This window comes from Salmo salar, chromosome ssa21 (genome assembly GCF_905237065.1).
Source record: "Salmo salar chromosome ssa21, Ssal_v3.1, whole genome shotgun sequence".
NCBI classification, from domain to species: domain Eukaryota; kingdom Metazoa; phylum Chordata; class Actinopteri; order Salmoniformes; family Salmonidae; genus Salmo; species Salmo salar.
In genome coordinates, this window is record NC_059462.1 from 56,423,010 (window position 1) to 56,446,857 (window position 23,848).

Sequence of the window (23,848 nt, forward strand, 5' to 3'; positions counted from 1 at the left end):
AGGCTGGGAAAACTCCAGGGCTGGATGGCATAACAGTGGAGGTATAACCAAACTCCAGGGCTGGATGGTATACCAGTGGAGGTATAACCAAACTCCAGGGCTGGATGGTATACCAGTGGAGGTGTAACCAAACTCCAGGGCTGGATGGTATACCAGTGGAGGTATAACCAAACTCCAGAGCTGGATGGTATACCAGTGGAGGTATAACCAAACTCCAGGGCTGGATGGTATACCAGTGGAGGTGTAACCAAACTCCAGGGCTGGATGGTATACCAGTGGAGGTATAACCAAACTCCAGAGCTGGATGGTATACCAGTGGAGGTATAACCAAACTCCAGGGCTGGATGGTATACCAGTGGAGGTATAACCAAACTCCAGGGCTGGATGGTATACCAGTGGAGGTATACCAACTCCAGGGCTGGATGGCATAACAGTGGAGGTATACCAACTCCAGGGCTGGATGGCATAACAGTGGAGGTATACCAACTCCAGGGCTGGATGGCATAACAGTGGAGGTATACCAACTCCAGGGCTGGATGGCATAACAGTGGAGGTATACCAACTCCAGGGCTGGATGGCATAACAGTGGAGGTATACCAACTCCAGGGCTGGATGGTATACCAGTGGAGGTATACCAACTCCAGGGCTGGATGGCATAACAGTGGAGGTATACCAACTCCAGGGCTGGATGACATACCAGTGGAGGTATAACCAAACCGTTTTGATTCACTCAGAGGACCGTTATTAGCATGTTTTAACCACTCCTGTATAAATGGTAGATTATCAGATACTTAACAACAAGCTCTGATGTCATTACTACTGAAACAGGACCCAGGTGGTAAATATATAGGTCCAGTCCATTTAAAACAAGGATTGGGGGGAATACTTGAGGAGAGAGGGGGAGATACTTGGGGAGAGGAGAGAGGGGGAGATACATGGGGAGAAACATGGGGAGAGGAGAGGATACATGGAGAGAGGGGGAGAAACATGGAGAGAGGAGAGAGGGGGAGATACATGAGGGGGGAGAAACATGGAGAGAGGGGGAGATACATGAGGGGGGAGAAACATGGGGAGAGGAGAGAGGGGGAGATACATGAGGGGGGAGAAACATGGAGAGAGGAGAGAGGGGGGAGATACATGAGGGGGGAGAAACATGGGGAGAGGAGAGAGGGGGGGAGAAACATGGGGAGAGGAGAGAGGGGGGAGATACATGGGGAGAGGAGAGAGGGGGAGATACATGGGGAGAGGAGAGAGGGGGAGATACATGGGGAGAGGAGAGAGGGGGAGATACATGGGGAGAGGAGAGGGGGGAGAAACATGGTGAGAGGAGAGAGGGGGGAGATACTTGGGGAGTGTAGAGAGGGGGGATACTTGGGGGGGATACTGGGTGAGAGGAGAGAGACGGAGGAGAGAGACGGAGGAGAGAGACGGAGGAGAGAGACGGAGGAGAGAGACTGGAGGAGAGAGACTGGAGGAGAGAGACTGGAGAGAGACGGAGGAGAGAGACTGGAGGAGAGAGACTGGAGGAGAGAGACTGGAGGAGAGAGACTGGAGGAGAGAGACTGGAGGAGAGAGACTGGAGGAGAGAGACTGGAGGAGAGAGACGGTGGAGAGAGACGGTGGAGAGAGACTGAGGAGAGAGACTGGAGAGAGACGGAGGAGAGAGACTGGAGGAGAGAGACTGGAGGAGAGAGACTGGAGAGAGACTGGAGGAGAGAGACTGGAGGAGAGAGACTGGAGAGAGACTGGAGGAGAGAGACTGGAGAGAGACTGGAGGAGAGAGACTGGAGAGAGACGGAGGAGAGAGACTGGAGAGAGACGGAGGAGAGAGACTGGAGAGAGACGGAGGAGAGAGACGGAGGAGAGAGACGGAGGAGAGAGACGGAGGAGAGAGACGGAGGAGAGAGACTGGGGAGAGACAGAGGAGAGAGACTGGGGAGAGACAGAGGAGAGAGACTGAGGAGAGAGACTGGAGAGAGACTGGGGAGAGACTGGAGGAGAGAGACTGGGGAGAGACTGGAGGAGAGAGACTGGAGGAGAGAGACTGGAGGAGAGAGACTGGAGGAGAGAGACTGGAGGAGAGAGACTGGAGGAGAGAGACTGGAGGAGAGACTGGAGAGAGACAGAGGAGAGAGACTGGAGAGAGACTGGAGAGAGACTGGAGGAGAGAGACTGGAGAGAGACTGGAGGAGAGAGACTGGAGAGAGACTGGAGGAGAGAGACTGGAGAGAGACGGAGGAGAGAGACTGGAGAGAGACGGAGGAGAGAGACTGGAGAGAGACGGAGGAGAGAGACTGGAGAGAGACGGAGGAGAGAGACTGGAGAGAGACGGAGGAGAGAGACTGGAGAGAGACGGAGGAGATAGACTGGAGAGAGACGGAGGAGAGAGACTGGAGAGAGACTGGAGAGAGACGGAGGAGAGAGACGGGAGAGAGACTGGAGAGAGACGGAGGAGCGAGACGGAGGAGAGAGACGGAGGAGAGAGACGGGGGAGAGACAGAGGAGAGAGACGGAGGAGAGAGACTGGAGAGAGACGGAGGAGAGAGACTGGAGAGAGACGGAGGAGAGAGACTGGAGAGAGACGGAGGAGAGAGACTGGAGAGAGACGGAGGAGAAAGACTGGAGAGAGACGGAGGAGAGAGACTGGAGAGAGACTGGAGAGAGACGGAGGAGAGAGACGGAGAGAGACTGGAGAGAGACGGAGGAGAGAGACGGGAGAGAGACGGAGGAGAGAGACGGAGGAGAGAGACGGAGGAGAGAGACTGGGGAGAGACAGAGGAGATAGACTGAGGAGATAGACTGAGGAGAGACTGGAGGGGAGAGACTGGAGGAGAGAGACTGGAGGAGAGAGACTGGAGGAGAGAGACTGGAGGAGAGACTGGAGAGAGATGGAGGAGAGAGACTGGAGAGAGACGGAGGAGAGAGACGGAGGAGAGAGACTGGAGAGAGACTGGAGGAGAGAGACTGGAGGAGAGAGACTGGAGGAGAGAGACTGGAGAGAGACTGGAGGAGAGAGACTGAGGGGAGAGACTGGAGAGAGACTGGAGAGAGACTGGAGAGAGAGACTGGAGAGAGATGGAGGAGAGAGACTGGAGAGAGACTGGAGAGAGACTGGGGAGAGACAGAGGAGAGAGACTGGAGAGAGACTGAGGAGCGAGACTGGAGAGAGACTGGAGAGAGACTGGGGAGAGACGGAGGAGAGAGACTGGAGGAGAGAGACTGGAGGAGAGAGACTGGAGGAGAGAGACTGGAGGAGAGACTGGAGAGAGACTGGAGAGAGACTGGAGGAGAGAGACTGGAGGAGAGAGACGGAGGAGAGACTGGAGAGAGACTGAGGAGAGAGACTGGAGAGAGACTGAGGAGAGAGACTGGAGAGAGATGGAGGAGAGAGACTGGAGAGAGACTGAGGAGAGAGACTGAGGAGAGAGACTGAGGAGAGAGACTGGAGAGAGACTGGAGAGAGACGGAGGAGAGAGACGGAGGAGAGAGACTGGAGAGAGACGGAGGAGAGAGACTGGAGAGAGACGGAGGAGAGAGACTGGAGAGAGACTGGAGGAGAGAGACTGGAGAGAGACGGAGGAGAGAGACTGGAGAGAGACGGAGGAGAGAGACTGGAGAGAGACTGGAGGAGAGAGACTGGAGGAGAGAGACTGGAGGAGAGAGACTGGAGGAGAGAGACTGGAGAGAGACGGAGGAGAGAGACTGGAGAGAGACGGAGGAGAGAGACGGAGGAGAGAGACGGAGGAGAGAGACTGGAGGAGAGAGACTGGAGAGAGACTGGAGGAGAGAGACTGGAGGAGAGAGACTGGAGGAGAGAGACTGGAGAGAGACTGGAGGAGAGAGACTGGAGGAGAGAGACTGGAGGAGAGACTGGAGAGAGACTGGAGAGAGACTGGAGAGAGAGACTGGAGAGAGAGACTGGGGAGAGAGACTGGAGAGAGAGACTGGAGGAGAGAGACTGGAGGAGAGAGACGGAGGAGAGAGACTGGAGATAGACTGGAGAGAGACTGGAGGAGAGAGACTGGAGGAGAGAGACTGGAGGAGAGAGACTGGAGGAGAGAGACTGGAGAGAGAGACTGGAGAGAGAGACTGTAGAGAGAGACTGGAGGAGAGAGACTGGAGGAGAGAGACTGGAGGAGAGAGACTGGAGGAGAGACTGGAGGAGAGAGACTGGAGGAGAGAGACTGGAGAGAGACGGAGGAGAGAGACTGTAGAGAGACGGAGGAGAGAGACTGGAGAGAGACGGAGGAGAGAGACGGAGGAGAGAGACTGTAGAGAGACGGAGGAGAGAGACTGGAGAGAGACTGGAGGAGAGAGACTGGAGAGAGACTGGAGAGAGACGGAGGAGAGACTGGAGAGAGACGAGGGCGAAGTAGGGGAGGAGGAGGGAGATCCAGTAAACTACCATTATTTCTCTTGTCAGGACTCTTTCTAATATAAGAGTCAGACTCTAAAGACATGTCAATTATACACCAAATATTCCCCCTCCTAGTAAACAGAGAAGGTTTCTATTCTGGTCTGATGGTAATGTTTCCATGTAATCCCTGATGGGAGTAACTGGGTACAGCGGAGGGATTGAGGATGTTGAATCGCTGCCCTCGGTCTTCCTGTCAGAGGAGAGAACAACCGTATCCAGCGAGCACACTGCCATCTAGTGGTACAGTTTATAAACCTCCTGAGAAACAGTCTCTGTATTGCCTCAAATCAAATCAACGTTTATTGGTCACGTGCGCCGAATACAACAGGTGTAGTAGACCTTACAGTGAAATGCTGAATACAACAGGTGTAGTAGACCTTACAGTGAAATGCTGAATACAACAGGTGTAGACCTCACAGTGAAATGCTGAATACAACAGGTGTAGTAGACCTCACAGTGAAATGCTGAATACAACAGGTGTAGTAGACCTTACAGTGAAATGCTGAATACAACAGGTGTAGTAGACCTTACAGTGAAATGCTGAATACAACAGGTGTAGTAGACCTTACAGTGAAATGCTGAATACAACAGGTGTAGTAGACCTCACAGTGAAATACTGAATACAACAGGTGTAGTAGACCTCACAGTGAAATGCTGAATACAACAGGTGTAGTAGACCTCACAGTGAAATGCTGAATACAACAGGTGTAGACCTCACAGTGAAATGCTGAATACAACAGGTGTAGTAGACCTTACAGTGAAACGCTGAATACAACAGGTGTAGTAGACCTCACAGTGAAATGCTGAATACAACAGGTGTAGTAGACCTTACAGTGAAATGCTGAATACAACAGGTGTAGTAGACCTCACAGTGAAATGCTCAATACAACAGGTGTAGTAGACCTTACAGTGAAATGCTGAATACAACAGGTGTAGTAGACCTTACAGTGAAATGCTGAATACAACAGGTGTAGTAGACCTTACAGTGAAATGCTGAATACAACAGGTGTAGTAGACCTTACAGTGAAATGCTGAATACAACAGGTGTAGTAGACCTCACAGTGAAATGCTGAATACAACAGGTGTAGTAGACCTTACAGTGAAATGCTGAATACAACAGGTGTAGTAGACCTCACAGTGAAATGCTGAATACAACAGGTGTAGTAGACCTTACAGTGAAATGCTGAATACAACAGGTGTAGTAGACCTCACAGTGAAATGCTGAATACAACAGGTGTAGTAGACCTCACAGTGAAATGCTGAATACAACAGGTGTAGGTAGACCTTACAGTGAAATGCTGAATACAACAGGTGTAGTAGACCTCACAGTGAAATGCTGAATACAACAGGTGTAGTAGTAGACCTTACAGTGAAATGCTGAATACAACAGGTGTAGTAGACCTCACAGTGAAATGTTTACTTACAGGCTCTAACCAATAGTGCAAAAAAGGTATTAGGTGAACAATATGTAGGTAAAGAAATAAAACAACAGTAAAAAGACAGGCTATATACAGTAGAGAGGCTATATACAGTAGAGGGGCTATATACAGTAGAGAGGATATATACAGTAGAGGGGCTATATACAGTAGAGGGGCTATATACAGTAGAGAGGATATATACAGTAGAGAGGCTATATACAGTAGAGAGGCTACATACAGTAGAGAGGCTACATACAGTAGAGGGGCTATATACAGTAGAGGGGCTATATACAGTAGGGGCTATATACAGTAGAGGCTATATACAGTAGAGGCTATATACAGTAGGGGCTATATACAGTAGGGGCTATATACAGTAGAGGCTATATACAGTAGAGGGGCTATATACAGTAGAGAGGCTATATACAGTAGAGGCTATATACAGTAGAGGGGCTATATACAGTAGAGGGGCTATATACAGTAGAGAGGCTATATACAGTAGAGGCTATATACAGTAGATAGGCTATATACAGTAGAGAGGCTATATACAGTAGAGAGGCTATATACAGTAGAGGGGCTATATACAGTAGATGGGCTATATACAGTAGAGAGGCTATATACAGTAGATGGGCTATATACAGTAGATGGGCTATATACAGTAGAGGCTATATACAGGAGAGGCTATATACAGTAGATGGGCTATATACAGTAGAGATTATATACAGTAGAGGTTATATACAGTAGAGAGGCTATATACAGTAGAGAGGCTATATACAGTAGAGAGGCTATATACAGTAGAGGCTATATACAGTAGAGAGGCTATATACAGTAGAGGGGCTATATACAGTAGAGAGGATACATACAGTAGAGAGGCTACATACAGTAGAGAGGCTACATACAGTAGAGAGGCTACAGTTGGGCTGGGGTTTTAGCCCAATTCATCTCCTTAATAACACCACAACTAAAACGGTGCATCATTTTTTTTTGTCAGCAGAATCTGTCCGTGAGAGATTATAGATCAATTAAAAGAAACAAATGAGAGAAATCCAAGCGTTGTATTATTGTGAAGCGTTGTGGTTAACATGTCCCATCATCTCTCCGTCTGTCTTCAGCATCCTCAGATCCAGAAGAAATCCCAGTACATCAAGTACCTGTGTTGTGACGACGTCAGAACCCTACACCAGTGGATCAACGGGATACGCATCGCCAAGGTAACGTGACGTTGCCTCGGCAACAACTTAACCAATGAGAGTAATGGAAAGCAGAGCCATAGCCGTGAGAGTACTCACCAGGGACGCCTTGGACAGAATACGTCAATGGTCAAACTGAAAAGTATTTGTCTCTGATGGAAAGGTGTGGGAACATCTGGGTTTTATTCACTGGGAACCGAACAGAAGCAAGCTGGAATGAAACGGGGCAGGGACCCTACCTGAATTTGTTCAATAGAAACTCTTGTTCTCGTTGCGAAACGTTTTATGCTTGGAGTAAAACGTTTCCATTGCAAACCATTTTGCTGAGGAAACCGATGTCTGTTTCTGAACGGCTAATGAGTACACCTGACTGACTAATGAATACACCTGAACGACTAATGAATACACCTGAACGACTAATGAATACACCTGACTGACTAATGAATACACCTGAATGACTAATGAATACACCTGAACGACTAATGAATACACCTGACTGACTAATGAATACACCTGACCGACTAATGAGTACACCTGACCGGCTAATGAGTACACCTGACCGGCTAATGAATACACCTGACCGGCTAATGAGTACACCTGAACGACTAATGAATACACCTGAACGGCTAATGAGTACACCTGCCCGACTAATGAGTACACCTGCCCGACTAATGAGTACACCTGCCCGACTAATGAGTACACCTGCCCGACTAATGAATACACCTGCCGGACTAATGAGTACACCTGCCCGACTAATGAGTACACCTGCCCGACTAATGAGTACACCTGCCCGACTAATGAGTACACCTGCCCGACTAATGAGTACACCTGCCCGACTAATGAGTACACCTGCCCGACTAATGAGTACACCTGCCGGACTAATGAGTACACCTGCCCGACTAATGAGTACACCTGCCCGACTAATGAATACACCTGCCGGACTAATGAGTACACCTGCCCGACTAATGAGTACACCTGCCCGACTAATGAGTACACCTGCCCGACTAATGAGTACACCTGCCCGACTAATGAGTACACCTGCCCGACTAATGAGTACACCTGCCGGACTAATGAGTACACCTGCCCGACTAATGAGTACACCTGCCCGACTAGTGAGTACACCTGAACGACTAGTGAGTACACCTGAACGACTAGTGAATACACCTGAACGACTAGTGAATACACCTGAACGACTAATGAGTACACCTGAACGGCTAATGAATACACCTGACCGGCTAATGAATACACCTGACCGACTAATGAAGACACCTGAACGACTAATGAATACACCTGACCGACTAATGAAGACACCTGAACGACTAATGAGTACACCTGAACGACTAGTGAATACACCTGAACGACTAATGAATACACCTGACCGGCTAATGAATACACCTGACCGACTAATGAATACACCTGAATGACTATTGAATACACCTGACCGACTAATGAAGACACCTGAACGACTAATGACCTATGTATCTCTGTGTCTCCAGTATGGGAAGACCCTGTATGTGAACTACCAGGAGGCTATGAAGAGGACTGAGGCAGCCTACGACTGGTCCTCTCTCTCTAGCTCCTCTATCAAGTCTGGATCCAGCTCATCCAGCCTGCCTGGTGAGTGGTGGTGGACAGACACACACCTACAACACAACACACAGTATTGCAGGGATGAGGTCTATTTTTATCTCAATTCAGTCATTTCAGGAAGTACAATTCCAGGAATTTCAGTTTACTTCCTGAAATGACTGAATTAAAATTGATTAGACATCAACCCTGCAGCAGTTACCCACTGACTTAGCAGTATGTATACGATTTCTACTTGCTCTAACTCTCTCTCCTCTCCCTCCCCTCTCCTCTCTCCCTCTCCCCTCCCTCCCTCTCCTCTCCTCTCTTCTCCTCTCTCTCTCTCTCTCTCTCTCTCTCTCTCTCTCTCTCTCTCTCTCTCCCCATCCCTCCCTCCCTGTCCTCTCTCTCTCTCCTTCCCGCCTTCTCTCCCTCCCTCCCTCCCTCCCGCCCTGTCCTCTCTCTCTCTCCTTCCCGCCCTCCCTCCCTCCCTTTCTCTCCCTCCCTCTCTCTCCCTCCCTCCCTCTCTCTCCCTCCCTCCCTCCCTCCCTCCCTCCCTCCCTCCCTCCCTCCCTCCCTCCCTCCCTCCCTCCCTCCCTCCTCTCCCTCCCTCCCTCCCTCCCTCCCTCTCTCTCTCTCTCCTTCTCTCCTCTCTCCCTTCCTTCTCTCCCTCCTTCTCTCTCTCTCTCCTCCCTCTCTCTCTCTCTCCCTCCCTCTCTCTCTCTCTCCCGCCCTCCCTCTCTCCTTCTCTCCCTCCCTCCCTCCCTCCCTCCCTCCCTCCCTCTCTCCCTCTCTCCCTCCAGAGTCCCAGTCGACCCACTGCAGTAGTGATAGTGGTGTTGCTGTATCAGAGAACAACCTGTCAGGCCACAGCCGCTCTCAGAGCCAGGTCAGCTCCATCTTCTCCGAGGCCTGGAAGAGAGGCACCCAGGATGAGGTACCCTCTGTACTGACACACTCACCTTTACCTGTCTGTTCACCTGCCTCTCACCTTACCCTGTCACCTGTCTGTTCACCTGCCTCTCACCTTACCCTGTCACCTGTCTGTTCACCTGCCTCTCACATTTACCTGTCACCTGTCTGTTCACCTGCCTCTCACCTTACCCTGTCACCTGTCTCTGTTCACCTGCCTCTCACCTTACCCTGTCACCTGTCTCTGTTCACCTGCCTCTCACCTTTACCTGTCACCTGTCTGTTCACCTGCCTCTCACCTTTACCTGTCACCTGTCTCTGTTCACCTGCCTCTCACCTTACCCTGTCACCTGTCTCTGTTCACCTGCCTCTCACCTTACCCCTGTCACCTGTCTGTTCACCTGCCTCTCACCTTTACCTGTCACCTGTCTGTTCACCTGCCTCTCACCTTTACCTGTCACCTGTCTGTTCACCTGCCTCTCACCTTACCCTGTCACCTGTCTGTTCACCTGCCTCTCACCTTTACCTGTCACCTGTCTGTTCACCTGCCTCTCACCTTTACCTGTCACCTGTCTGTTCACCTGCCTCTCACCTTTACCTGTCACCTGTCTGTTCACCTGCCTCTCACCTTTACCTGTCACCTGTCTGTTCACCTGCCTCTCACCTTTACCTGTCACCTGTCTCTGTTCACCTGCCTCTCACCTTTACCTGTCACCTGTCTGTTCACCTGCCTCTCACCTTTACCTGTCACCTGTCTGTTCACCTGCCTCTCACCTTTACCTGTCCTTCACCTGTCTGTTCACCTGCCTCTCACCTTTACCTGTCACCTGTCTGTTCACCTGCCTCTCACCTTTACCTGTCACCTGTCTGTTCACCTGCCTCTCACCTTTACCTGTCACCTGTCTGTTCACCTGCCTCTCACCTTACCCTGTCACCTGTCTCTGTTCACCTGCCTCTCACCTTTACCTGTCACCTGTCTGTTCACCTGCCTCTCACCTTTACCTGTCACCTGTCTGTTCACCTGCCTCTCACCTTACCCTGTCACCTGTCTCTGTTCACCTGCCTCTCACCTTTACCTGTCACCTGTCTGTTCACCTGCCTCTCACCTTTACCTGTCACCTGTCTGTTCACCTGCCTCTCACCTTTACCTGTCACCTGTCTGTTCACCTGCCTCTCACCTTTACCTGTCACCTGTCTCTGTTCACCTGCCTCTCACCTTTACCTGTCACCTGTCTGTTCACCTGCCTCTCACCTTTACCTGTCACCTGTCTGTTCACCTGCCTCTCACCTTACCCTGTCACCTGTCTGTTCACCTGCCTCTCACCTTACCCTGTCACCTGTCTGTTCACCTGCCTCTCACCTACCCTGTCACCTGTCTGTTCACCTGCCTCTCACCTTTACCTGTCACCTGTCTGTTCACCTGCCTCTCACCTTTACCTGTCACCTGTCTGTTCACCTGCCTCTCACCTTTACCTGTCACCTGTCTGTTCACCTGCCTCTCACCTTACCCTGTCACCTGTCTGTTCACCTGCCTCTCACCTTTACCTGTCACCTGTCTGTTCACCTGCCTCTCACCTTTACCTGTCACCTGTCTGTTCACCTGCCTCTCACCTTTACCTGTCACCTGTCTGTTCACCTGCCTCTCACCTTTACCTGTCACCTGTCTGTTCACCTGCCTCTCACCTTTACCTGTCACCTGTCTGTTCACCTGCCTCTCACCTTTACCTGTCACCTGTCTCTGTTCACCTGCCTCTCACCTTACCCTGTCACCTGTCTCTGTTCACCTGCCTCTCACCTTACCCTGTCACCTGTCTGTTCACCTGCCTCTCACCTTTACCTGTCACCTGTCTGTTCACCTGCCTCTCACCTTTACCTGTCACCTGTCTGTTCACCTGCCTCTCACCTTACCCTGTCACCTGTCTGTTCACCTGCCTCTCACCTTTACCTGTCACCTGTCTGTTCACCTGCCTCTCACCTTACCCTGTCACCTGTCTCTGTTCACCTGCCTCTCACCTTTACCTGTCACCTGTCTGTTCACCTGCCTCTCACCTTTACCTGTCACCTGTCTGTTCACCTGCCTCTCACCTTTACCTGTCACCTGTCTGTTCACCTGCCTCTCACCTTACCCTGTCACCTGTCTGTTCACCTGCCTCTCACCTTTACCTGTCACCTGTCTGTTCACCTGCCTCTCACCTTTACCTGTCACCTGTCTGTTCACCTGCCTCTCACCTTTACCTGTCACCTGTCTGTTCACCTGCCTCTCACCTTACCCTGTCACCTGTCTCTGTTCACCTGCCTCTCACCTTTACCTGTCACCTGTCTGTTCACCTGCCTCTCACCTTTACCTGTCACCTGTCTCTGTTCACCTGACTCTCACCTTTACCTGTCACCTGTCTCTGTTCACCTGCCTCTCACCTTTACCTGTCACCTGTCTGTTCACCTGCCTCTCACCTTTACCTGTCACCTGTCTGTTCACCTGCCTCTCACCTTTACCTGTCACCTGTCTGTTCACCTGCCTCTCACCTTACCCTGTCACCTGTCTGTTCACCTGCCTCTCACCTTTACCTGTCACCTGTCTGTTCACCTGCCTCTCACCTTTACCTGTCACCTGTCTGTTCACCTGCCTCTCACCTTTACCTGTCACCTGTCTCTGTTCACCTGCCTCTCACCTTACCCTGTCACCTGTCTCTGTTCACCTGCCTCTCACCTTTACCTGTCACCTGTCTGTTCACCTGCCTCTCACCTTTACCTGTCACCTGTCTGTTCACCTGCCTCTCACCTTACCCTGTCACCTGTCTCTGTTCACCTGCCTCTCACCTTTACCTGTCACCTGTCTGTTCACCTGCCTCTCACCTTTACCTGTCACCTGTCTCTGTTCACCTGCCTCTCACCTTTACCTGTCACCTGTCTCTGTTCACCTGCCTCTCACCTTTACCTGTCACCTGTCTGTTCACCTGCCTCTCACCTTACCCTGTCACCTGTCTGTTCACCTGCCTCTCACCTTTACCTGTCACCTGTCTGTTCACCTGCCTCTCACCTTTACCTGTCACCTGTCTGTTCACCTGCCTCTCACCTTTACCTGTCACCTGTCTGTTCACCTGCCTCTCACCTTTACCTGTCACCTGTCTGTTCACCTGCCTCTCACCTTTACCTGTCACCTGTCTCTGTTCACCTGCCTCTCACCTTTACCTGTCACCTGTCTGTTCACCTGCCTCTCACCTTTACCTGTCACCTGTCTGTTCACCTGCCTCTCACCTTTACCTGTCACCTGTCTGTTCACCTGCCTCTCACCTTTACCTGTCACCTGTCTGTTCACCTGCCTCAGTATTCCTCACCTTACCCTGTCACCTGTCTCTAATGACCTGCCTCCCTATTAGGAGTGAGGTAATGAGGGTTGAGGTTGGGGGAGGGACTGAGAGTTGAGGTTAGGGGGAGGGACTGAGGGTTGAGTTTGGGGAGGGACTGAGGGTTGAGGTTAGGGGAGGGACTGAGGGTTGAGGTTAGGGGAGGGACTGAGGGTTGGGGGAGGGACTGAGGGTTGGGGGAGGGACTGAGGGGTGGGGAGGGACTGAGGCTTGAGGTTGGGGGAGGGACTGAGGGTTGAGGTTGGGGGAGGGACTGAGGGTTGAGGTTGGGGAGGGACTGAGTGTTGAGGTTGGGGGAGGGACTGAGTGTTGAGGTTGGGGAGGGACTGAGGTTGGGGGAGGGACTGAGGTTGGGGGAGGGACTGAGGTTAGGGGAGGGACTGAGGGTTGAGGTTGGGGGAGGGACTGAGGGTTGAGGTTGGGGGGAGGGACTGAGGGTTGAGGTTGGGGAGGGACTGAGGGTTGAGGTTGGGGGAGGGACTGAGGGTTGAGGTTGGGGGAGGGACTGAGGGTTGAGGTTGGGGGAGGGACTGAGGGTTGAGGTTGGGGGAGGGACTGAGGTTTGAGGTTGGGGGAGGGACTGAGGGGTTGAGGTTAGGGGAGGGACTGAGGGTTGAGGTTAGGGGAGGGACTGAGGGTTGAGGTTGGGGGAGGGACTGAGGTTTGAGGTTGGGGGAGGGACAGAGTTGATGTTGGGGGAGGGACTGAGGGTTACTGTGTTACTATAGAGCACTGGTGTGTTACTGTGTTACTATGAAGCACTGGTGTGTTACTGTGTTACTATGCAGCACTGGTGTGTTACTGTGTTACTATAGAGCACTGGTGTGTTACTGTGTTACTATGCAGCACTGGTGTGTTACTGTGTTACTATAGAGCACTGGTGTGTTACTGTGTTACTCTGCACCACTGGTGTGTTACTGTGTTACTCTGCACCACTGGTGTGTTACTGTGTTACTCTGCACCACTGGTGTGTTACTGTGTTACTCTGCACCACTGGTGTGTTACTGTGTTACTCTGCAGCACTGGTGTGTTACTGTGTTACTCTGCAGCACTGGTGTGTTACTGTGTTACTATAGAGCACTGGTGTGTTACTGTGTTACTATAGAGCACTGGTGTGTTACTGTGTTACTATAGAGCACTGGTGTGTTACTGTGTTACTCTGCACCACTGGTGTGTTACTGTGTTACTCTGCAGCACTGGTGTGTTACTGTGTTACTCTGCAGCACTGGTGTGTTACTGTGTTACTATAGAGCACTGGTGTGTTACTGTGTTACTATAGAGCACTGGTGTGTTACTGTGTTACTATAGAGCACTGGTGTGTTACTGTGTTACTCTGCAGCACTGGTGTGTTACTGTGTTACTATAGAGCACTGGTGTGTTACTGTGTTACTATGCACCACTGGTGTGTTACTGTGTTACTATAGAGCACTGGTGTGTTACTGTGTTACTATAGAGCACTGGTGTGTTACTGTGTTACTATAGAGCACTGGTGTGTTACTGTGTTACTATAGAGCACTGGTGTGTTACTGTGTTACTATAGAGCACTGGTGTGTTACTGTGTTACTCTGCACCACTGGTGTGTTACTGTGTTACTCTGCACCACTGGTGTGTTACTGTGTTACTCTGCACCACTGGTGTGTTACTGTGTTACTCTGCAGCACTGGTGTGTTACTGTGTTACTCTGCACCACTGGTGTGTTACTGTGTTACTATGCACCACTGGTGTGTTACTGTGTTACTCTGCAGCACTGGTGTGTTACTGTGTTACTATAGAGCACTGGTGTGTTACTGTGTTACTATAAAGCACTGTTGTGTTACTGTGTTACTATAAAGCACTGGTGTTTTTAATTCTACTCTGTTGGTGTTTGTCACAACTCCCTTGGCTTCTGTATCCTGTCTGGATATCACATCAGAGAACACTGATGGTTTTATTGTCTAAAAAAATGCAAGGAAATGTCTCTTGGTCAGAGTGTAGATGGAAAGCTGTGTTTCAGAAGCCCAGTTCTACTCTTGTGTTTCAGAAGCCCAGTTCTCTTCTCTTGTGTTTCAGAAGCCCAGTTCTCTACTCTTGTGTTTCAGAAGCCCAGTTCTACTCTTGTGTTTCAGAAGCCCAGTTCTCTTCTCTTGTGTTTCAGAAGCCCAGTTCTCTTCTCTTGTGTTTCAGAAGCCCAGTTCTCTTCTCTTGTGTTTCAGAAGCCCAGTTCTCTTCGCTTGTGTTTCAGAAGCCCAGTTCTGCTCTTGTTTCAGAAGCCCAGTTCTACTCTTGTTTTTCAGAAGCCCAGTTCTACTCGTGTGTTTCAGAAGCCCAGTTCTACTCTTGTGTTTCAGAAGCCCAGTTCTCTGCTCTTGTTTCAGAAGCCCAGTTCTCTACTCTTGTGTTTCAGAAGCCCAGTTCTCTACTCTTGTGTTTCAGAAGCCCAGTTCTCTGCTCTTGTTTCAGAAGCCCAGTTCTCTACTCTTGTGTTTCAGAAGCCCAGTTCTACTCTTGTGTTTCAGAAGCCCAGTTCTACTCTTGTGTTTCAGAAGCTCAGTTCTACTCTTGTGTTTCAGAAGCCCAGTTCTACTCTTGTGTTTCAGAAGCCCAGTTCTACTCTTGTGTTTCAGAAGCCCAGTTCTACTCTTGTGTTTCAGAAGCCCAGTGCTCCTCTTGTATTTCAGAAGCCCAGTTCTACTCTTGTTTCAGAAGCCCAGTCTCCTCTTGTTTCAGAAGCCCAGTTCTCTCCTCTTGTTTCAGAAGCCCAGTTCTACTCTTGTGTTTCAGAAGCCCAGTTCTACTCTTGTGTTTCAGAAGCCCAGTTCTACTCTTGTGTTTCAGAAGCCCAGTTCTACTCTTGTGTTTCAGAAGCCCAGTTCTCTGCTCTTGTTTCAGAAGCCCAGTTCTCTCCTCTTGTTTCAGAAGCTCAGTTCTCTCCTCTTGTTTCAGAAGCCCAGTTCTCTCCTCTTGTTTCAGAAGCCCAGTTCTCTTCTCTTGTTTCAGAAGCCCAGTTCTCTTCTCTTGTTTCAGAAGCCCAGTTCTCCTCTTGTATTTCAGAAGCCCAGTTCTACTCTTGTTTCAGAAGCCCAGTTCTACTCTTGTGTTTCAGAAGCCCAGTTCTCCTCTTGTTTCAGAAGCCCAGTTCTCTCCTCTTGTTTCAGAAGCCCAGTTCTCTCCTCTTGTTTCAGAAGCCCAGTTCTCTCCTCTTGTTTCAGAAGCCCAGTTCTACTCTTGTTTCAGAAGCCCAGTTCTACTCTTGTTTCAGAAGCCCAGTTCTCTACTCTTGTTTCAGAAGCCCAGTTCTCTGCTCTTGTTTCAGAAGCCCAGGTCTCTGCTCTTGTTTCAGAAGCCCAGTTCTACTCTTGTGTTTCAGAAGCCCAGTTCTACTCTTGTTTTTCAGAAGCCCAGTTCTACTCTTGTGTTTCAGAAGCCCAGTTCTACTCTTGTGTTTCAGAAGCCCAGTTCTACTCTTGTGTTTCAGAAGCCCAGTTCTACTCTTGTGTTTCAGAAGCCCAGTTCTCTACTCTTGTTTCAGAAGCCCAGTTTTCTACTCTTGTTTCAGAAGCCCAGTTCTACTCTTGTGTTTCAGAAGCCCAGTTCTACTCTTGTGTTTCAAAAGCCCAGTTCTCTACTCTTGTTTCAGAAGCCCAGTTCTCTACTCTTGTTTCAGAAGCCCAGTTCTACTCTTGTGTTTCAGAAGCCCAGTTATCTACTCTTGTGTTTCAGCCCAGTTCTACTCTTGTGTTTCAGAAGCCCAGTTCTCTACTCTTGTGTTTCAGCCCAGTTCTACTCTTGTGTTTCAGAAGCCCAGTTCTACTCTTGTGTTTCAGAAGCCCAGTTCTACTCTTGTGTTTCTGAAGCCCAGTTCTACTCTTGTGTTTCAGAAGCCCAGTTCTCTGCTCTTGTTTCAGAAGCCCAGTTCTACTCTTGTGTTTCAGAAGCCCAGTTCTACTCTTCTGTTTCAGCCCAGTTCTACTCTTGTGTTTCAGAAGCCCAGTTCTACTCTTGTGTTTCAGAAGCCCAATTCTACTCTTGTGTTTCAGAAGCCCAGTTCTACTCTTGTGTTTCAGAAGCCCAGTTCTACTCTTGTGTTTCAGAAGCCCAGTTCTACTCTTGTGTTTCAGAAGCCCAGTTCTCTCCTCTTGTATTTCAGAAGCCCAGTTCTACTCTTGTTTTTCAGAAGCCCAGTTCTCTGCTCTTGTTTTCAGAAGCCCAGTTCTACTCTTGTGTTTCAGAAGCCCAGTTCTACTCTTGTGTTTCAGAAGCCCAGTTCTCTACTCTTGTTTTTCAGAAGCCCAGTTCTACTCTTGTGTTTCAGAAGCCCAGTTCTACTCTTGTGTTTCAGAAGCCCAGTTCTACTCTTGTTTTCAGAAGCCCAGTTCTACTCTTGTTTTCAGAAGCCCAGTTCTACTCTTGTGCTTCAGAAGCCCAGTTCTACTCTTGTTTTCAGAAGCCCAGTTCTCTACTCTTGTTTTTCAGAAGCCCAGTTCTACTCTTGTTTTCAGAAGCCCAGTTCTACTCTTGTTTTCAGAAGCCCAGTTCTACTCTTGTGTTTCAGAAGCCCAGTTCTCTACTCTTGTTTTTCAGAAGCCCAGTTCTACTCTTGTGTTTCAGAAGCCCAGTTCTACTCTTGTGTTTCAGAAGCCCAGTTCTACTCTTGTTTTCAGAAGCCCAGTTCTACTCTTGTTTTCAGAAGCCCAGTTCTACTCTTGTGCTTCAGAAGCCCAGTTCTACTCTTGTGCTTCAGAAGCCCAGTTCTACTCTTGTTTTTCAGAAGCCCTTTTCTAGCCCAGTTGTCCATTTATTTGTTTTTGTTTTCTGCTGAATGTAATGCCTCAATATAGTGACAAATGTACATGTTTTACAGTGTTTAATACGAGACAAATGAACATGTTTTTCAAATAACACCATGTTGGGTTTTCTAGCATGGGATAGTAATGTATGAAATCATTAATACAATATCATCTAATACAGATCCATGTCTCTGTCTCGCTCTCGCTCTCTTTGTCTCTCGCTCTCTCTCTGTCTCTCTCTGTGTCTCTCTCTCTGTGTCTCTCTCTCTCTGTCTATCTCTCTCTAGTTGAGGATGGAGTCAGTGAGCAGACCCTACCCCCTGATGCTGCCCTCCATGCACCAGTCAGCCCCCGCATCCCGAACCAGCTACACCAGTGTCTCCCCCGAAACCTCCCACTCTCCCCCCGACCCTCCCCCTCCTCCTCCTCCCCCACTTCCTCACTCCCCTCACCAGGCTGCCCCTACCAACTATGTCAAGTACAGCACCATCGCCCGCCTGCAGGGTGGCGCCAACCAGGCTGCCAATCATTACAATGCCCAACCAATGGAGCAGCAGCAAGGCCCTCCGGCCCCGCCCCTCCAGTCTGTCAAACCCAACTACAACACCATGCCATTGGCTCCGAGCAACTACAACCCTCCTCTTCCTCCTCCTCCCCCTTGCTCCATGCCTGCTCCAGGCTCTGCCATGGCCACTCTGAGGTTCAGCATCCCCAGCTCTGTTCCTCAGTTCATCCCCCCTCCTCCTCCGTCCCAGGCCCACACCCTGCCCCCTCCTCCGCCCCCAGAGGAGGACCACCAGTACCCCCCTCTTACTAACACCGGGTTGCAGCAGTTCCTGGCCCAAAAGTTCCCCAATATGAACTACGATTTCTCTGAGCTGGATGGTCAACCTGAGTCCCCTCCTCCTCCTCCTCCTCCTCCTCCTCCTCCTGCCCTCTCCCCCCTGTCCCCCATACTGCCACCCCCCACACCTCCCAAAACCTTCTCTGGTGTCTTCCCGCCCCAGACTGCTCCTAAGACTTTTGGTCCAGGGATCCCCCTGTCCCCAGTGTCGCCCTACCCTCCTTCTGGTCCAATGAAAAAGCAGCAAAGCTTCTCGACAGGCCATTCGCCCAATCAGCCGCCTTCCACGATGCCCAAACAGCACATCTTCTCCTCTAAAACCCTCCCCTTGTCCGCCCCCATCTCCCCCACACCCTCCCTGGCCAAACAGATAGTCAATCAGTTCCCGGGTGCCCCACTGCCTCCGCAGTCCCCCCTGCGGTCAAGGCTAAACCAAGATGGCAGCCAGGAGGACAGATCCCACCCCTGTCCCCTGAATTCCCCCTTCCTCCTTCCAAGATGGGCTCCCCCCATTAAGAAGTCTCCCTCCACCTCCTCTACCTCATCAACCAGCTCCTTCGGGAAGAGAGGGCCTCCTCCCACTCCCCAGCGCGCCTCCTCCATCAAGTCTAACTCCTCGGGGGAGTACCAGGAGGAGGCCCAGAGGCAGCCTAAGAAGGTGGAGTCTCTGGTCAGTAAGTTTGCCCAGCCTGGTCTCGCCTCCTGCACCTCCTCCACCTCCTCTGGATCTCCTGCTAAAGATTTGGGGTCTCCTGCTCTTCCTGCTCCTCCTAAACCAGGCAAGCTGAACCTGTCAGCCCTCCCTCTAGTCCTCCAGGGTCTGCAGACCGGGCAGCACCGCCAGCCCAGTGAAGACTTCCCCTCTCCTCCTCAGTACCACCAGCCCATTGAAGACTTCCCCTCTCTTCCTCAGTACCGCCAGCCCAGTGGAGACTTCCCCTCTCCTCCTCAGTACCACCAGCCCAGTGGAGACTTCCCCTCTCTTCCTCAGTACCGCCAGCCCAGTGGAGACTTCCCCTCTCCTCCTCAGTACCGCCAGCCCATTGAAGACTTCCCCTCTCTTCCTCAGTACCCCCAGCCCAGTGAAGACTTCCCCCCTCCTCCTCCGGACTCTGAGCTACTCCCCCCGCCACCTCTCCTCTCTGAGCTCCACCCGGGGGCCCCCAGGGTCGCAGTGGTAAACCCCCAGCCGCAGGCCGCGCCCATCTCCCACCCCGTCAGCCAATCATCATGGAAAACGCAGTCGCTGAAGAAGACTCCGCCTCCGACACTACACAGGCTGTCCCGGAGCCACACGGTCCAGGAGACCTTACCCCTGTCCCCCCCGTACCAGCACCAGCAGACCCCCCCAGCCTCCTTCGCCTGTCCCCTGCCTCCCACCTCCCCCGGGGTGCCTAAGGGGAGCGGTACCCTTTCCTCAGTCCAACCAAACTTCCTGGAGGACCTGAACCGGACCTTGAAGAGGAAGTCAATCTCGCGTCACGGTTCCCTCACGCGTCACGGTTCCTCCCGGCTGGAACCCGTCTCCATGGACGACATGGCCCTCCCTCCTCCGCCCCCTCTGGACCAACAGAGGGCGGGGCAGGGCGGCGGCCACGGGTACATGTCCTCGGGCTATGCAACGTTACGGCGGGGGCCGCGCCCTGCCCCGCCAAAAAGGGACGAAAGCACCAAACTGACAGGTGAGTGGTAGCTAGGGGGGTGGGTAGTGGTGGTAGCTAAGGGAGAGGAGGATGACTTGGGCCGAGCTGCCCAGGCTACGGACCCATCAAGGTCCCAGTCTACAGACTGACTACAGCCTGTGGACCAATCAAGGTCCCAGTCTACAGACTAACTACAGCCTGTGGACCAATCAAAATCCCAGTCTACAGACTAACTACAGCCTTTGGACCAATCAAGGTCCCAGTCTACAGACTAACTACAGCCTGTGGACCAATCAAAATCCCAGTCTACAGACTGACTACAGCCTGTGGACCAATCAAGGTCCCAGTCTACGAACCCATCAAAATCCCAGTCTACAGACTGCCTACAGCCTGTGGACCAATCAAAATCCCAGTCTACAGACTGACTACAGCCTGTGGACCAATCAAAATCCCAGTCTACAGACTGACTACAGCCTGTGGACCAATCAAGGTCCCAGTCTACAGACTGACTACAGCCTATGGACCAATCAAGGTCCCAGTCTACGAACCCATCAAAATCCCAGTCTACAGACTGACTACAGCCTGTGGACGCATCAAGGTCCCAGTCTCCGGACACATCAAGGCTACAGACTATGGACCCATCTAGAGCACAGTCTACAGACTATATGGACCCAACAGGCTGCTCTCCCTACAAACCAAACGGACACGAAACGTTTCTTATTATACAATAAGAAACGTTCATTATGGCGTGCACTAATGAATACAACCCAGAACCCGGCCTGTCTCCGTCTCGTCTCGTCTCGTCTCCTCTCCTCTCGTGCCACACAGACAGGACTGAGCTGGAAGAATAATCCTGTTCCTTGTAATCCCAGATTGTTATTGTTATTCCATCCTTTGTCTACGTTATAATAACTCTATGAAAAGAGAGAGATCAAGTTAAACCACCTATCAAGCTTTTCCACATGTTTGTGCCGCTTTGCATTGAAATATAACAACAACAAACAAACAAGAGTTCAGCTGCAATATAAACAGGTACTGCATGGACAACTGTACTGTATGGACATGTTGTTACCTTAGCAACTGTTTGGGAGGGATGTATAGACATGTATGAAGTATTCACCCCCTTTGGATTTGTTCATATTGTTTTTGCGTTACAGACTAAGATTGAAATTAAATTAATTGTTATTTTTTTTATTTTTTGGGGGGGGGGTAATTTATTTACACAATACTCTTAATGTCAAACTGGAAAAATTCAAATTTTTTCATTTAAAAGAAAATTGTTAATTCAAAAATAAAACACTGATATACGTTCATTAGATAAGTATTCACCCACCTGAGTCAATACACGTTAGAAAAACATTTGGCAGCGATTACATCTGTGAGTCTTCTTAGGTAAGTATGTAAAGCCTTATTCACACTGCAGGTCTTTTAATGCTCAAATCAGTTTTGAAATACTGACTGTCCAAGCAATTACGAGTGACCAAATCAGATTTGTATGTGTTCAGACAGCAAGTCATTTGCTAACATGGCAATGATGGATGTGTGTGCAGTGGTGTAGGCCGGTGCTTCCTATCGTTCAGTAGTTATGTATGGAAAGCAAAGGTGACAAAAATGCCTGAATGGACATTTCCCAGTTGCTTTTGAGTGTTCAAAATCATAGTGTAAGAAAAAACTAAAAGCCTCAAAGGATCAGATGATACAACTTGTCAAAACTAGTCCTTTTTGGCTAGCCACAACAGTCACTTAGCTAGCTAGCTGTTTACAGATGTAAGATCTTAATTTGAGCCAGTTTCCTAAAGCAGAAAAATAATCCTGCAGCAACAGGAAATGTGAATTATAACGGGGATTATAATTAATGCCATTTTTTTTGTAGGTCTTGATAAAAAAAAATCTTAAGGGGTGGTGAATCAAATCTGACATTTTAAAGTGGAAATTACAAACTTTATAAGCCTTTTCAAACCTTGAATACACTACAAATGTGCACGTGCAGGAAAATTCTCAGCAACAAAAGATTGATCAAATTAAGATCCTACATCTGTAGTTTTCTAGCGCATTCACTAATTCATTTGTAAATGAACACGCTAGTTAGCTACCACATGTTTTTGTCAACAGAGTAGCTAGCAAGCAACAAGATATGCCAAAGAACAGTCTAATTACCATGTTATTACAAATAAATCCGATTTGACCGTCCACACACAAGCTGCTTGGCCAGAAATCATATCTGTATGTGGATAGGATTTGAGTCACTTCAAAACTGCCAATGTGAACCAGGCTTAGGATGCTTTGCACATGTTTATTCATTTAAAAATTGTTCAAGCTCTGTCATTGTGTTGGGGATAATGGGCTAGACAGTAATTTTCAAGTCTTGCCATAGATCTTCAAGGAGATTTAAGTCAAAATTCTAACTAGGCCACTCGGGAACATTCAATATCTTCTTGGTAAGCAACTCCAGTGTATATTTGGCCTTGTGTTTTAGGTTATTGTCCTGCTGAAAGGTGAATTCATCTCCCAGTGTCAGCTGGAATGCAGAGGGAAGCATGTTTTCCTCTAGGATTTTGCCTTCTGTTTTATCCTGAAAAACTCCCCAGGATTTGCCGATGTCAAGCATACCCATAACATGATGCAGCCACCACCATGCTGGAAAATAAGGAGGCAGTTACTCAAGTGATGTGTTGTGTTGAATTTGCACCAAACATAAGGCTTTGTATTTAGGCCAAAAAAGGTCCATTGAATCCCACTTTGTGACACAAAACAAAATGTTCAAATCCATGGCTGGGTGAATACTTCTGATACCCACTGTATGAGGGGTAACTTTTACTTTTGTGTTTTTATATAAGATGATTTAATACCTGAAATATATTATTATTTTAAAAGTTATGTTTTTAAAGCGTAGTGAGTGACTATGAACCGTGAGTAGTAGTAGTAGAAGAGACCAGGTTTGATGTGGAGATGGCTCTGGTCCAGGGTGTTACGTGTGGCAGGTTCAGCTTCAGCCAAGTCACACGTAACACCCTGGACCAGAGCTAGTGTGGAGGCAGATGTGTGTGTGTGTTTATAGGAGCAGTATAGGGAGGATCCCTGGTGTAGTTGGATATGGGACAGACAGACAGACAGACAGACAGACAGACAGACAGACAGACAGACAGACAGACGTAGTTGGATATGGGACAGACAGACAGACAGACAGACAGACAGACAGACAGACAGACAGACAGACGTAGTTGGATATGGGACCGACAGACAGACAGACAGACAGACAGACAGACAGACAGACAGACAGACAGACGTAGTTGGATATGGGACAGACAGACAGACAGACAGACAGACAGACAGACAACAGACAGACAGACAGACAGACAGACAGACAGACAGACAGACAGACAGACAGACAGACAGACGTAGTTGGATATGGGACCGAAGACAGACAGACAGACAGACAGACAGACAGACAGACAGACGTAGTTGGATATGGGACAGACAGACAGACAGACAGACAGACAGACAGACGTAGTTGGATATGGGACAGACAGACAGACAGACAGACAGACAGACAGACAGACACTGGTGTAGTTGGATATGAGACAGACAGACAGACAGACAGACAGACAGACAGACAGACGTAGTCGGATTTGAGACAGACTTAGTTGGATATGAGACAGACAGACAGACAGACAGACGTAGTTGGATATGGGACAGACAGACAGACAGACAGACAGACAGACAGACAGAC

At 49.8% G+C, this 23,848-nt stretch overlaps 1 long non-coding RNA gene and 1 pseudogene across 1 annotated transcript; both read left to right on the forward strand.

Annotated features, from left to right (window-relative positions):
* Positions 1-22,391, forward strand: part of LOC106582537 (ras-associated and pleckstrin homology domains-containing protein 1-like) — a 177,768-nt pseudogene extending 155,377 nt beyond the window's left edge.
* Positions 22,392-22,418: 27 nt separating this feature from the next.
* On the forward strand, positions 22,419-23,298 carry LOC123729599 (uncharacterized). The gene is made up of 2 exons (XR_006761249.1): positions 22,419-23,054; positions 23,140-23,298. It is a non-coding gene; the product is annotated as an uncharacterized lncRNA (long non-coding RNA).
* The last annotated feature ends 550 nt before the right edge of the window (positions 23,299-23,848 follow it).